This window comes from Rattus norvegicus, chromosome 2 (genome assembly GCF_021556685.1).
Source record: "Rattus norvegicus strain SHRSP/BbbUtx chromosome 2, alternate assembly SHRSP_T2T, whole genome shotgun sequence".
Taxonomy (NCBI): domain Eukaryota; kingdom Metazoa; phylum Chordata; class Mammalia; order Rodentia; family Muridae; genus Rattus; species Rattus norvegicus.
Window position 1 is genome coordinate 46012538 of NC_141535.1, and position 12592 is coordinate 46025129.

A 12592-nucleotide genomic window follows, 5' to 3' on the forward strand; every position below is an offset into this window, starting at 1 on the left:
CCTGTAGCTGTGGCTATGTGCTCAAATATTTGGACAGGCACTGCCCTGGCAGCCATGAAACCATGAAACCAAGGTTTTGCCCATAAAACCAAGGCAAAACCTTGGGCTAACCCTTCAAGAACACACTAGGCAATTACAATTTCTTGAGAAGGTCTCTTTTGGTTCCTTTGATGCCAGTGACCTTTGCCAAGAAGGTGGATTGCCAACTTCAGGCCACCACCATCACCACCTGAGATGTGGAAATTGACCAGAGCTTTGTTACTAAATTCAACAATTTCGTTATTGTCGTTGTTGTAAGTGTCTCTCCAACAGTTAGTTGTAAGGTTCTTGTTTACTTTTGCACTTTCCAACCTTGTCTAAAAAATGTTTTCTCAGACTGGAATTAAGAAAAGAAAAAAAAGGGCTGGAGAGATGGCTCAGCGGTTAAGAGCACCCGACTGCTCTTCCAGAGGTTATGAGTTCAATTCCCAGCAACCACATGGTGGCTCACAACCATCTGTAAAGAGATCCTATGCCCTCTTCTGGTGTATCTGAAGACAGCTACAGTGTGTACTTATATATAATAAATAAATAAATCTTAAAAAAAAGAAAAGTCTTTCTATCAGGAAGACTTACAAAATTATGTATCATTCATTTGAAAGTATAGCCAGATGCAGTTGTAAGCCTTTTGGAACAAGAACACTATCAACAAAATGACCTGCATCTCCCTTAAAGGCAACATTCACTAACTACTACTTGCAATTTTAAGCCCTCGGTTTCAGAGCAGATATTTAGAGGAGTTTGAAAGCAGACTTTGGAAGACCTTGTTTTGAATTCCAGATATTTTGTTACTAGTCTGTCTAGCCTTACCATGTCACTTAACTTTTCTAAAACTGTTTCATTATTGGTAAAATAAGTAAAGTATGCAGGTTCAAAAGACTTAAAAAATGATAAATGTAAAATTCTTGGAATTCATTACTACTCGATAAGTTTAAGTCTTGGGGTCTCGATCACATCACAGCACATTGCTTTTGAATGCTAGCTTTCTTTACAGATCCCTGGTTTAGGACATGCCATATCGATCTTAGGCATCTTACCGTGAGATGACTTCCTTACCAACATACAATGACTTTAGGTAGAATGTATGTTTATTTGTGTCGATTTGGGGAAAACCTGAGGGGAGTCAATATTACCTGAAAGTCTCTTTTAGTTTAGAGTCTAATTTATTAACCAATTAAAACACACACACAGAAGCCTGGCATTGGTGGCACTCATCTTTAATCCCAACAGAAGCAGGCAGAAGCAGGCGGATCTTTTGAGTTTGAAGCTAGCCTGGTCTACAGAGTGAGTTCCAGAACAGACAGGGATACAGAGAAACTCTGTCTCGAAAAACAAATAAAAAAACAAAAACAAAACAAACACAAAGGCAAAACAAAAAACCACAGGGGGAAAAAAAATCAATGCAAGCTAATAATAGTTTCCCCATTCCACCCCACTCCTGCTACTCTCAGGGTCCACAGCGTCCAAGGGCGTGACTGCAGAACACCACAGGAGCCAAGAAACCTCAGCAGGACGTCGCTACACTATCTTGTTCTCACGTGACCTGTGATGTAAAACTCTAGATGTCGCTTCTTTTTCTCTCTTCCTAGGTTGTTCGGGCGGTGAAGACAACTCAGCCAGTCACAGGTGGGTGCACCAGCTCCGCAGCGACGCAGCCTCGGGAGCCAGAGGGCGGGGTTTTTAGGGAGGATGGTTGGGTGCTGCAGAGCCCTCTGGGAGTTGTAGTTCTAGATGGCGGCGCTTTCACAGAGGCGGCGGACTGTGTTCTCTTAGGACTCCATCCCCCACCATCCCCCGCGGCCTAAGCCGTTGCCTCTTCCTGTTTAGGGGACTATTCTCTAAGCCGCTGCCAACTGAGAGGTCTGTGAAAGGGTCTTCGTCTCCTGTTCTGGTATTCTAAGGTAGAGGGTTTGGTCTGCTGAGGTAGACACTCTTTCGCTCCTGGCAAACTCACCCTGGGACAGTCCAAGAGGGAGCCCAGGCGAGGAGGGAAGGGCTGAGCTTGCAGCCAATGGGCTGTCAGCATGGAGGGGTCTTTGGGATGCTGGGAGAGCCAAGCCCCGGGCTAGGGACACTGCTCCAAAGCGGCGCAAGTCCCTCGAGTGGGTCAAGTGAGGGGAGTCCTCGGGAGCTGAGGAAATCTGGGTCTGTGGAAAAAGGTAGGAAGGGTTTCAGCAGATGAACACCCAAAGCCGGGGTGAGAGGACTATTGGGATTATTGCAGGGATAGAGATGCCCTTGTATGAGGAAGATCTAGAGAGGGGAATTGAGAGCAGTGGTAAGGGTATGACTCACTTGTGCTTGTGTGCTGGAGATCCAACTCAGGGCTTAGCAATGAAGTCGCTCTACCACCAAGCCACTTCCCCAGCCCGTCAGTGACTGCTCTGATTGTGGGTGGCAATGGTGTGTTGACTGTCTTGCAGTACTGGAGCTGTGAGACAGCTAGGCAACTGCTTTCTCCTCGCTTTACAAATCAGGAAAAGACCTACCTAACTGAAGACATCTGCTTATCACCAGTCACTTATTAGCCAACTTGTCCAAAACCGAACTGAAAGGATCCTTTGGCAGTGCCTTATCTATTGTTGAGATTCCTCTCTGTTTTCCTATTTGACGCCTTCAAATATTACAAAGAACTGGCCTGCGGAGTAACAGGCAAAAGTTTTTGTCTGTTCGTTATTTATTTGGGGCTTTGTTATTTGTCCTCAACAAAACTTTTCAGTAGGCCAAGCGGCACTTGTAAATTAAAGAGAAACCTGTATGCCTTATAAACAACAACTGCCAGATAGGCATGGGGCAAGACTGTAATCGCAGGACTCAGAAGGCAGGTGGGCGGATGGTCACCAGGTTAGATAAATAAATAGTGAGACTTCAAACCTGAAACCCAGAGGTAGGGAGATGGCAGGTGTCTAAAGTGCCAACCTTGCAAGCATGAAGACCCAGCTCGTGTTTTTCTTGGGTCTTTGCACCTTTGTAAAACAAACAAACAAACAAACAGGTGTTTTATGGTGCACATAGTAACGCCCAACATTAGTGAGATAGGAACAGCAGGACCTGGGGGCTTGCTGGCTACCTAGTCACCTGGACTTGGTTAGCTCCAGCCCAGTGAGAGACCCCATCTCAAAAAGTAACATAGAGGGAAGATACCTGACTTCAGTTTCTGGCCTCCACATGCATGTGTGCAGACACACAAACATGTACATGCCCATAGACCACACATACATGAAAAACTAGGCACTTCAAAATCCTCTAAGGAAGTAAAATTTACCTTGCATTCCCAGCCCTGCTCACTATAGCTTTGAGAACATTCAGCTTTAGATTTCCTCCCAAAATCTTTAATGTGAAACTGTTCTACACATGAAACTGTCCTATTATAGTTCCATAATACTGTAAATATTTAACAGGCGTCAACTTAGGAAGCAGCACTGCTAACCTGAGTTACAAATGAAAACAATGTAGTGTTTCTGTAAAAGATCTATATTGGCATAGAAAGGGGAAAAAAATCACAAGAGGTTAAAATTTCCTAGCAGGACCGTATTTTTATAATTCATTTAAACTTCAATACTTCGCTAGTAGTTTTTGATTTGTTTGTTTGTTTTGGTTAGTTGGTTGGTTGATTTTTTTTTTTTTTTTATCTAAAACTCAACTTCAGAAAATCTAGTGTTGCTGGTATGGGAGGAGAAGTTCTTTGGTGTCATAGTATTGTTTTGGTGCTTTCTAGACTACACTGTGTCCATGGCTGCCAGATTTTAACATTCTTTGAAGCATTAGTTAATCAGAGTACAAAAATGTGCTGCACCCCACCCCCAGTGACATCAGAATTGTAGAATTGTGGCTATTAGCTATTAACATACCAGTAAATTCTTCATAAAGGAGGATATGTGTTAGTAGAGTCTAGCAGATTTATAGAGGAGAGAGATACACATGCAGGAACTGCATCTACCAGGCTGCCTTGCTTTTATACTACAGAGGTAGGTAAACTCTTACCAAATGTCACCTGCTCATGTCTGTATTTCCCATTTAAAAAATGTTATTAGAATGGAGCCATGCATACTCATTTCCATACTGTCATACTAAAAGGTAGAGCTGAATAATTCCAGATGCCCTATGGCTTGAATAATTTCTTCCTGCCTCTTTATAGGAATGGTCACTCTATGCCTAATAAACAATATAAAGTATCTTAAATTTTATAAGATATGTAAATGTGTTAGATAATAACTAATTTCAGCCTCTGAGAAAGAACATAAACTCTTTGGGAGTTTATGTCCATAGAAATTTTTTTCCCCACACCTAGTGTATTCTGCAAATTGATGCATCTTGGCATAGGTAGTATAGATTCATGTATGGATAATTATAAGGAGGGTGTTAGAACAGGTTCTTCAGGTCATAACCAGAGAGCACTTCAGGCAAGCAAACCCCATCTCTGTCCATAATGCTGCCACCAAGCACGACAAGCCCCGTTCCTTGCTGCCTGGGGTTGGAGTCGACTTGAACTATAGTCACACTTTCCATTCTGTGACTTAGCATACCAAGTCAGTATGCAGGTCATATATTAACTTAGAGCCCCATTTTCTTTAGAGATCTGTAGGAGCAGGAATGTAATAGGTGGAGCTTTATAAGAAGCCTTCTTACAATGTTGCAATTAGATGCAAGAAGAGTCGAAAGGGCAGCATTGCCTTGGGTATATTCTCAGGGTGCTGGTAGGGACTTTATGAGAGCCAGATGGAGCCTTCTAAGACCAAAGTTGTTGTTTTTCCCAGGACTCTGTCCTTATCTCCTTGGCTTGGCTATCTCATACCCAGCTGGAAGCCCTTTTACTTCTTATCCCCAGTGTTCCCAACATCGCCATTTCAATCTTGACATTTATTTTAACTCACATCTGTTTTTACCCCAGTATCACACAAATTATATAAGCCATCAACTTCCTTTGGGTCATGGTCTTATTTATGCGATCTCATAAAATATCTGAGATGAAGTAATTTATAAACAGCAAGTTTATAATCTTAACAGTTCTGAAGACTAGAGAGTCAAGGTCAGGGTACAGTTAGTTTAGATGCTTGGTAAGGACCTTCCAGGATGGCTCCTTCTTGCTAAATTCTCACAAAGTCAAAAAAACAGAAGGCAGAGTGGGGCTGCTAGCTCAACCCGTGCATTTAAGCATCTTCTAAAGGCTGCTTAGGACTATAACACCAAGGCATCTCTCCAGCCTTGATAATTACCTTCAACACATAAGCCTGGGAGGTAAGCACGGTAGTACCCTGCACTAAAACTAGTTTCAAACAATCAGGAACTCTTAATGACTTAGCTATGGGTTAAGAGTCTTGAATTTAGGACTTTGTTTCAAAGATCAAAGATAAAGATTCTAGAACTGAATACGAATGTTTATATTACCTTGCCTGTTTAACACCCACCAAATTATATCATTAAGACTGCAGCAAAGGGGCTGGAGAGATGGCTCAGTGGTTAAGGGCACTGACTGCTCTTCCAGAGGTCCTGAGTTCAATTCCAAACAACCACATGGTGGTTCACAACCATCTGTAATGGGATCTGATGCCCTCTTCTGGTGTGTCTGAAGACAGCTACAGGGTACTTATATACATAAAATAAAAATTTTAAAAAAAGACTGCAGGGGTCGGGGGTTTAGTTCAGTGGTAGAGCGCTTGCCTAGCAAGCGCAAGGCCCTGGGTTCGGTCCCCAGCTCCGAAAAAAAGAAAAAAAAAAAAAAGACTGCAGCAAAGAGATGTTATGTGTGTGCTTAGCATTTTTGTCATTGATAGACCGTTCTGCACTCTGACCTACAGTCACAGAACTCTTGTTCCCTTCTCAGCATATTTCATCACATAGCAGAGTATCTTATCGTTTCATTCATTTTTAAAAACCATTAAGTTCTTTTGGAACCCTTAGTGTATCAGGGGAATTTGAAGTTTGAGGTAATTGACTGAGGCAACTGGAAACCACCAAGCTCTGAACTCATTTGCTTAACTATTTGATAAAAGAGGCAATAAGAACCTTGGACTCCTCGTTTATGAGTTTTTTATTTAAATCAATTTTCAGCTTCTTTGGAATAAACCACTAGTTTTACTATGCCACAACATTTCAACATTGCTCAAAATAAATATATGCATGGGTAGCTAATGTAGAGCCTTTTAAGTTCCCTGAATGGCCGCCATGACTTCCCTAAAATCCATCAGTAAGGCTGACTGACCATAAAGAATCTTCCTAAATGTTCCCTCTTTCCCAGTTTAGTAGTTATTTAATCCCTAGTTAAAATATCTTCAGGAACTAAGAGGACCTACTCAGTATTCTTAGTCTATTTAAGAACCAATGGTGCAGTATTGGTTTACATGTGGGGAAGTGTAGTCACCCACCTCTTCCACTGTTTAAGCAGATTGGTTGTTATTCTCATTTGGACCTGGTCCTTTCTCCAGTTGAACTGTCCCTGAAAGGACTGATAGTGACTAGGGAAATATCCTTCACAAAACAAAAACAAAAAAACAAAAACAAAACAAAATAAAACAAAAACAAAAAACAAAACTTGCATCAGGAAACAGAGTCAGCTAAACTAGTTTGCCTCAAATAAAAGTTATTTTGCTAAAATTCTAATAATGGATGCACAGACATATAATTCCATCCCTCCTAGCTCCACCTGTTTTAGAGGCTAAGGCCTGTTTGCTGTGTTGGCTGTTAATGGTCTTTCATTCACAACCTAGATGATGAAGAACCGACTTTTCAGATCTTCTTGGGTCTTTCAGAGAACTCAAGCTCTTCCTTAAGGCAAGTATCAGTGTAGAAGTAGCATTGGGAATCACACTGATTGGACTCAGTCCCAGCTACGTCAGCTACGTGATCTAGGACGAGTTTCTTCTCTGAGATTCTGTTTTCCCTTATTCCTTCCTTCTCTTCTTCCCCCTCCCTTCCTTCTAATGTGACAGTAATATTTACTTACCGAAATTCAACGGTTTAAACAGCACCAAGCAAAACATGAGACAGCAGGCAGCCTTCGGGAAGACAGCAGGAGCTCCATCTCCCACACCCTTTCTGCTGACAGATGCATCATTTTCTCTGGGGTTCCTCCAAAATGGCAAGCAGCAGTTTACGAGAAATGAGTTCTTTTCCTTTAGCACTATTTTGTTTGTGCTTGTTCAATGATTCTATGAAGATTAACCTTTTTCTTTATATTTTTCTACTTTGGAATATACTCTTTATACTAAATACTAAATACTCTGTGGAAATCCATTGCATAGAATAATAGTGGTTGGCATTTGTTTTATACAAACAAATATATCCAGTTCAAAGGAAGCCTTTTAGGGTTTTAGATTTTCCAAATGAATTTTGCCAAAGCTACTCTTTCCTCCCAGCCCCCTCACCTCATGCCATTTTTTTTGATGAGAGGATACTGTTTTCCTTGCAATTCATTTTTTCAATTTCTAGAATGCCCTTTTCAGTTGAAAGAATTTAAAAATTATATAAGGGATAGCAGAATCCCAAAAGTGACTAGCCTACAAGATGTTTACAGGATTCGTAAGCTTTCAATGCCATTGTACGTCCCAGATTAATTTCACATCTCACATATACTGCATATGGAATGTTTTTACCCATTGCCTCAAAGAGCCATTTTTAAAATTAGTCAAATTTGTACTTTTACATTAATGAAACAATGGAATTGTGAGGGCTCACTTTATAAGTAGGTTAGTGTCAGTCGTGACATAGAGAAACTAGCATTGGGTCCCAGCATGATTTGATTTCATTTTTCTCTGTCGCTCTAAGTGATATAAGGCAATTTCTTTTCCACCTTCAGCTTCTCCTGTTCCTTATCTTTCTATAATCCTAGTCTCATTTGGGAAGGCCACCTGAAATCCAAAGATCTTCCTAAGTTTCTCATCTTCAGTTTAAGAGCCTTCAGTTCTTAGTTAAAGTAAGCTCTGTGAGTTAAAAGGACTCATTTTCCCTGAATTTAGGCAAGTCTTCAGTGTAGAAACTAAACTGAGTGGGTGCTCAGTTCCGCACTAACCTGGAGCAGCCTGAGATATTCTCTTAAGACTCCGTCACCGAGATGTACTGGGATCCTTGCCTCTCCTGCAGAAAAGAATTTCAGGAAGAGTCAGTGTGAGGCAGATTTAAATTTATTGAGTTTAAACCTATATTTACAAATGGGTGTTAATAGAATGTGTGCTCAGGGGAAAGACAGTATTCCCAGTGTGTGAGGTGTGAGCTTCCCTGGAATGTGGAGCTTAATTAAGTCTCTTAGAATAGCAACGTGTGTGTGTGTGTGTGTGTGTGTGTGTGTGTGTGTGTGTGTGTGTGTGTAATTATATACACAGGAAATTATAGCATGGTTTAAAGAAAGTCTATATTCTTGTTGTTTGTTAAATTCCCAGAAAAATGAAGGTTTAAATCTTTTTTTTTTTTTTCCGGAGCTGGGGACCGAACCCAGGGCCTTGTGCTTGCTAGGCAAGCGCTCTACCACTGAGCTAAATCTCCAACCCCTGAAGGTTTAAATCTTAAGAAGGAATAAAGCCACATTCAAGTGATTCCGGCCTTAAGCATAGTTCACTGCTAGTCTCATTTGAAATATCTCTATAAAATAATATTACCTTTATGTAGGCTATCCCTTAGACAACTTTGTTAATTTTGCTGGAACCTTTGACTTGTAGCCAGTGAGAGAGTTTAAGTGAATGTGGGCCCCAGGTCCCTTTCTTCTCACATCTCCTTAACTTGTCTGTCTTGCCTTAGAATCTTAGGCTTCAGTTTTAACACTTTAGTTAAAACTTAAGGCAAACAAGTGAACTATCTATTTTATTAGGTAGAGGAAGGTGTTAAGACCTGTTTGATCACACTAGGTACAGCTTAGCAAATTTGAGACCACCAGAGCCACCACGTTGTCCCTTGCCTATAAATAAATAAATCAAAACTTCAAATTTTTTTTCTGTTTTAGTGAAATTAATGTCATCAGAGTTGCTCCCATTTTAATGGGATTCCAATAGCAACTACCTTCAAACAATGTGCACTTTGCACTAAAGCACTGATTCTTAACCCTGCATGTCAGATATTTCCATCAGGATTCACAACAGTAGCAGAATTACAGTGAGGAAGTAGCAATGAATAATTTTATGGTTGAAGGTCACCACAGAATGAGGAAGGGTCACAGCATTAGGAAGGTTGAGAACCACTGCAAAAGAATATTCTTGCTACATGTTTGAAAGTGTGCAATCTGCTTGCTCTATAAGTCAGTTTCAAAGAGTCAGTTGAAAAAAACTTTTTAACCTAGGATAAATCCTGTTTTTTTTTTGTTTTTTTGTTCATCCTTGGTTACTGAAGCCCTGTTCACGATATGTAACTTGGACTAAATCTTTCACTGATGTCTTGCTAAGCTGATTTAGAAAGTAGAACCAGTGTTTAGTATAGAGATAAACTAAAACTGAAATGATGAAATGAAAATTAGCACTGGGTTTGCATGCCGCTGGGCTAGCTCCTAAGAGATTTAGGGGACATTACTTCTCTTGGTTTTATAAATTGTATTTTTAAACTTGTTGATGGTAAGAAATGTGGCTTAATTTTCTATTTTTCCCAATGCCTCTCTACACTGTAAGGCCTCAGGAAGCCCTTGTTGAATGACTATGTTTAGCATTTACCATCACTTGGCTGTCTTAGTGATTTCTGCCATTCTAATCCATGTAGTGTGTGGAAGTGAAACACTTATTTTGGGATGGTATTAGTTTTGGTTGTACCCCACCCCACTCCACCCCCTTTGTGGTCCTGGGACCTCTCACATGGTGTGCAAGCACTCTACCATTGCGCTACGCTTGTCTTTCCGTTCCCTTTGAAATGTCACTGTCCCAAGATGCTGCCTAATGGATTCCTTTAGCATTTGCTTGTCTTTAGTAGTACCGGTAAGGGCCTGACTGGGTTGTACACTGGGGAAAAGCAGAGGCAAAGAGGGAAGTGAAAAAGAAGGAAACAGAACAGAAAATGCACAGATTTGGGGAACAGAGCACGTTACTAGCTTCTGTGTCACTAAGTCAGTGCCGCACCGATGGCAGTTGTCTACATGTTTATTAAGGAAGATTTTTATTTAAAAGAGAGAAACTCAAAAGGCAGCATTAAAAAGTACTTTTATCTGTTTATTGCGATCATTAATAGCACAACTGAACATTTCTCAGCACATAGTTCTAATGTATGCAGCACTTTTTTTAACCCTTATGTGAATTGGCGAGGTGGGTGTTAGTGTTTTAACCCTTATGTGAACTGGCGAGGTGGGTGTTAGTGTTTTGATTTTGCAGGTGGGAAGGTAGTGGCATGGAGGTTAAGTGGATGGTGCTAGGGGTTGGGGATTTAGCTCAGTGGTAGAGCGCTTGCCTAGCGAGCGCAAGGCCCTGGGTTCGGTCCCCAGCTCCGAAAAAAAAAAAAAAAGAAAAAAAGAAAAAAAGTGGATGGTGCTAAATCCTGTAGGTGAATAGCAGATTTCTGATACAAAACCTTACTTCCTTTCAATCGTTCCATAAATATTATTGTAAGAAAATCAGGATAAGTTTGGCTGGCCTGAGGCTCAGGAGTAGAGCACTCACCTAGCAACCATTGTGTCCTGTACTCATCTGTAGAGAGAAAGAGGGAGGTGGGGAGGAAGGAGAGGGAGTGGGCAGGGAAAGAATGAGTTAGAAAAGTTAGCATGAGAGTCCATTAAACAAATCAGGAACGATGCTTCAGCATTGCTCTGTGTCCACAGTAATGTGAAGTAGGAGATGGTCCAAGTAACAGAGGTGGGACAGAGAGTAGGACAGACGGCCTAGCACTGGTGAAGAGGGGTCAGCTCAAACTTGGATTACCTAGTTCTGAGAGTCCATAATTGGTCCCTTGCACCTTTTATCTTTCTACATAAACAGCCATACCAACAGTAACTTAAACAGTTGCCATACCAACAGTAACTTAAACAGTTAAGAATAAGAGCAACAATGGCTTTTACAGCTCACAGTGCATTTCATTTTATGTAGTTCTTTGCATTGGACAGTGAAGTATGCATACACAGAAGTGCATTAAATGCATACACACTCACACATACATAGAGTTATAGAGCAAATATGCCTGTAACAATTAGATTGAAGAAGGTGAACACTGCCTATACCCTATACGATCTCCTGTCTTCCTGTTAATCCCAGTAGCGTGTTCTCTCAGCCATCAGAAGGGATGCTGTTCCACCTGGGTAGTTTCCAGGACAGAAGTTGTCTCATGCATTATAAAATGTTTAGTGTCTTATGATCTCTGTCCTTGATTTGTCAGTTAAACACATCCTCCCCCAAATTATACCAACTAATTGCACGACATCAAATTCCTTCTGTATTGCTCTGTTCTACTCTCTTCGTGGTAGAATAAACTGTAGGGCGGGGATAAGAGCAGGAAGTTCCACTCATCTGCTAGAGTTCTTTACCCTTCACATTGAGTACTGTTGGGAGCCTGACTGCAGAGAGAGATGTGGCTGAGGCCTTCAATCTTCTCGGGATTGGAACCGTCTTAGGTCCCATGTTGCTGTTATTGAAAGATGGCCTTTTACCTTAGGTGATTTTAATTGAACCACTGATGAGTTCCTCAATGAAAACAGAGTAAGTAAGCAAAACAAAATGTATTTCAGCAAATGAGCTATTCCAGAGTTTATCAATATAGTACCCTTTGGCTTATATTGTAACTCCTGTGAGAGTTCCCAGGATCTAATAGAATAAAAATCCTGATCCAGCTGGTGAAGAAAACATTACATCTCCCCTTAACCTCCCGGCAGCCCTGTTCTCAACAGTTTCTGTTAAAGCATGAGTACCAAGGATGAGAATATAATACATTTAAAGCATTTTAAAGTAAAATTTCACATATATCGGTAATAATAATTTAAAAAAGTTCTCAAAACAAGAAAACAGCTGCAACAGTAAGGAAGGGAGATGATGTGCTTCTGGATTTTAGTGAAGGAAGAACCAATCAGAGTCCAAATGGATTAGATGCTGAGTGTGAGAAGTCTCTGGTAAGATAAGCAGAAGGACCAAGATTCCACTAGTTGAAGTAAGAAAACCGTATGCATGTGGTTTGGGGTTTGTCTTTTCATGTTTGAGGAAGGAAGTCGAGTTTGGAGCGTGCTAAGTGTGAGTTGTAGAACTACACTAGGTTAAAGGTGCTGAGTAGCTAGTTGAATATGCAGGTGTGTACTCAGGAGAGATGTTTGGCTAGACTCTTTACCGGGGAGGTTGGCTTCCTTTAATCTTCTGAACTTTCTGTAGTTGAAGAGCTTTCTTTTTATACCTCCTAATGTGATAGCCACTAACTAGCCACAGTGCTAAGGAGATGTAGTTTCCTTGTGAGGGAGTGAGGCCCCTTTACTCCTTGTACTCTGCTCTGAGGGGAAACTCACAGTCTTTACTTTAGGTGGACCTTGATCTCTGTTTGTTTCCCTAAGTCTCGAGGCTTTGAAGTCATCAGTTCAAATTCTGAAAAAGCAGCCATTCCCTGCAGCCATTCCAGTGTTTCTTTTCTTTGCTGCCAGCTTACCTGATTTCATTCTCTCTCTCTTTAAGCCTTTCAA

General features: G+C 41.0%; 1 protein-coding gene across 6 annotated transcripts in view; it reads left to right on the top strand.

The window, feature by feature from the left end:
* Nucleotides 1–1559: 1559 nt before the first annotated feature.
* The window catches only part of Slc38a9 (solute carrier family 38, member 9), a 76583-nt gene continuing 65550 nt past the window's right edge, over nt 1560–12592 (top strand). Inside the window, exons 1-2 of one of the 6 annotated variants that reach the window (XM_087621710.1) lie at nt 1873–1899; nt 6747–6810. The gene's annotated coding sequence lies outside the window, so the exon portion shown is untranslated. Of the gene's footprint in view, nt 1666–1872; nt 1941–2101; nt 2199–6746; nt 6811–12592 lie in introns of those variants that run through there. The other 5 variants (XM_087621714.1, XM_087621713.1, XM_087621711.1 and 2 more) reach the window with 5 other exon arrangements.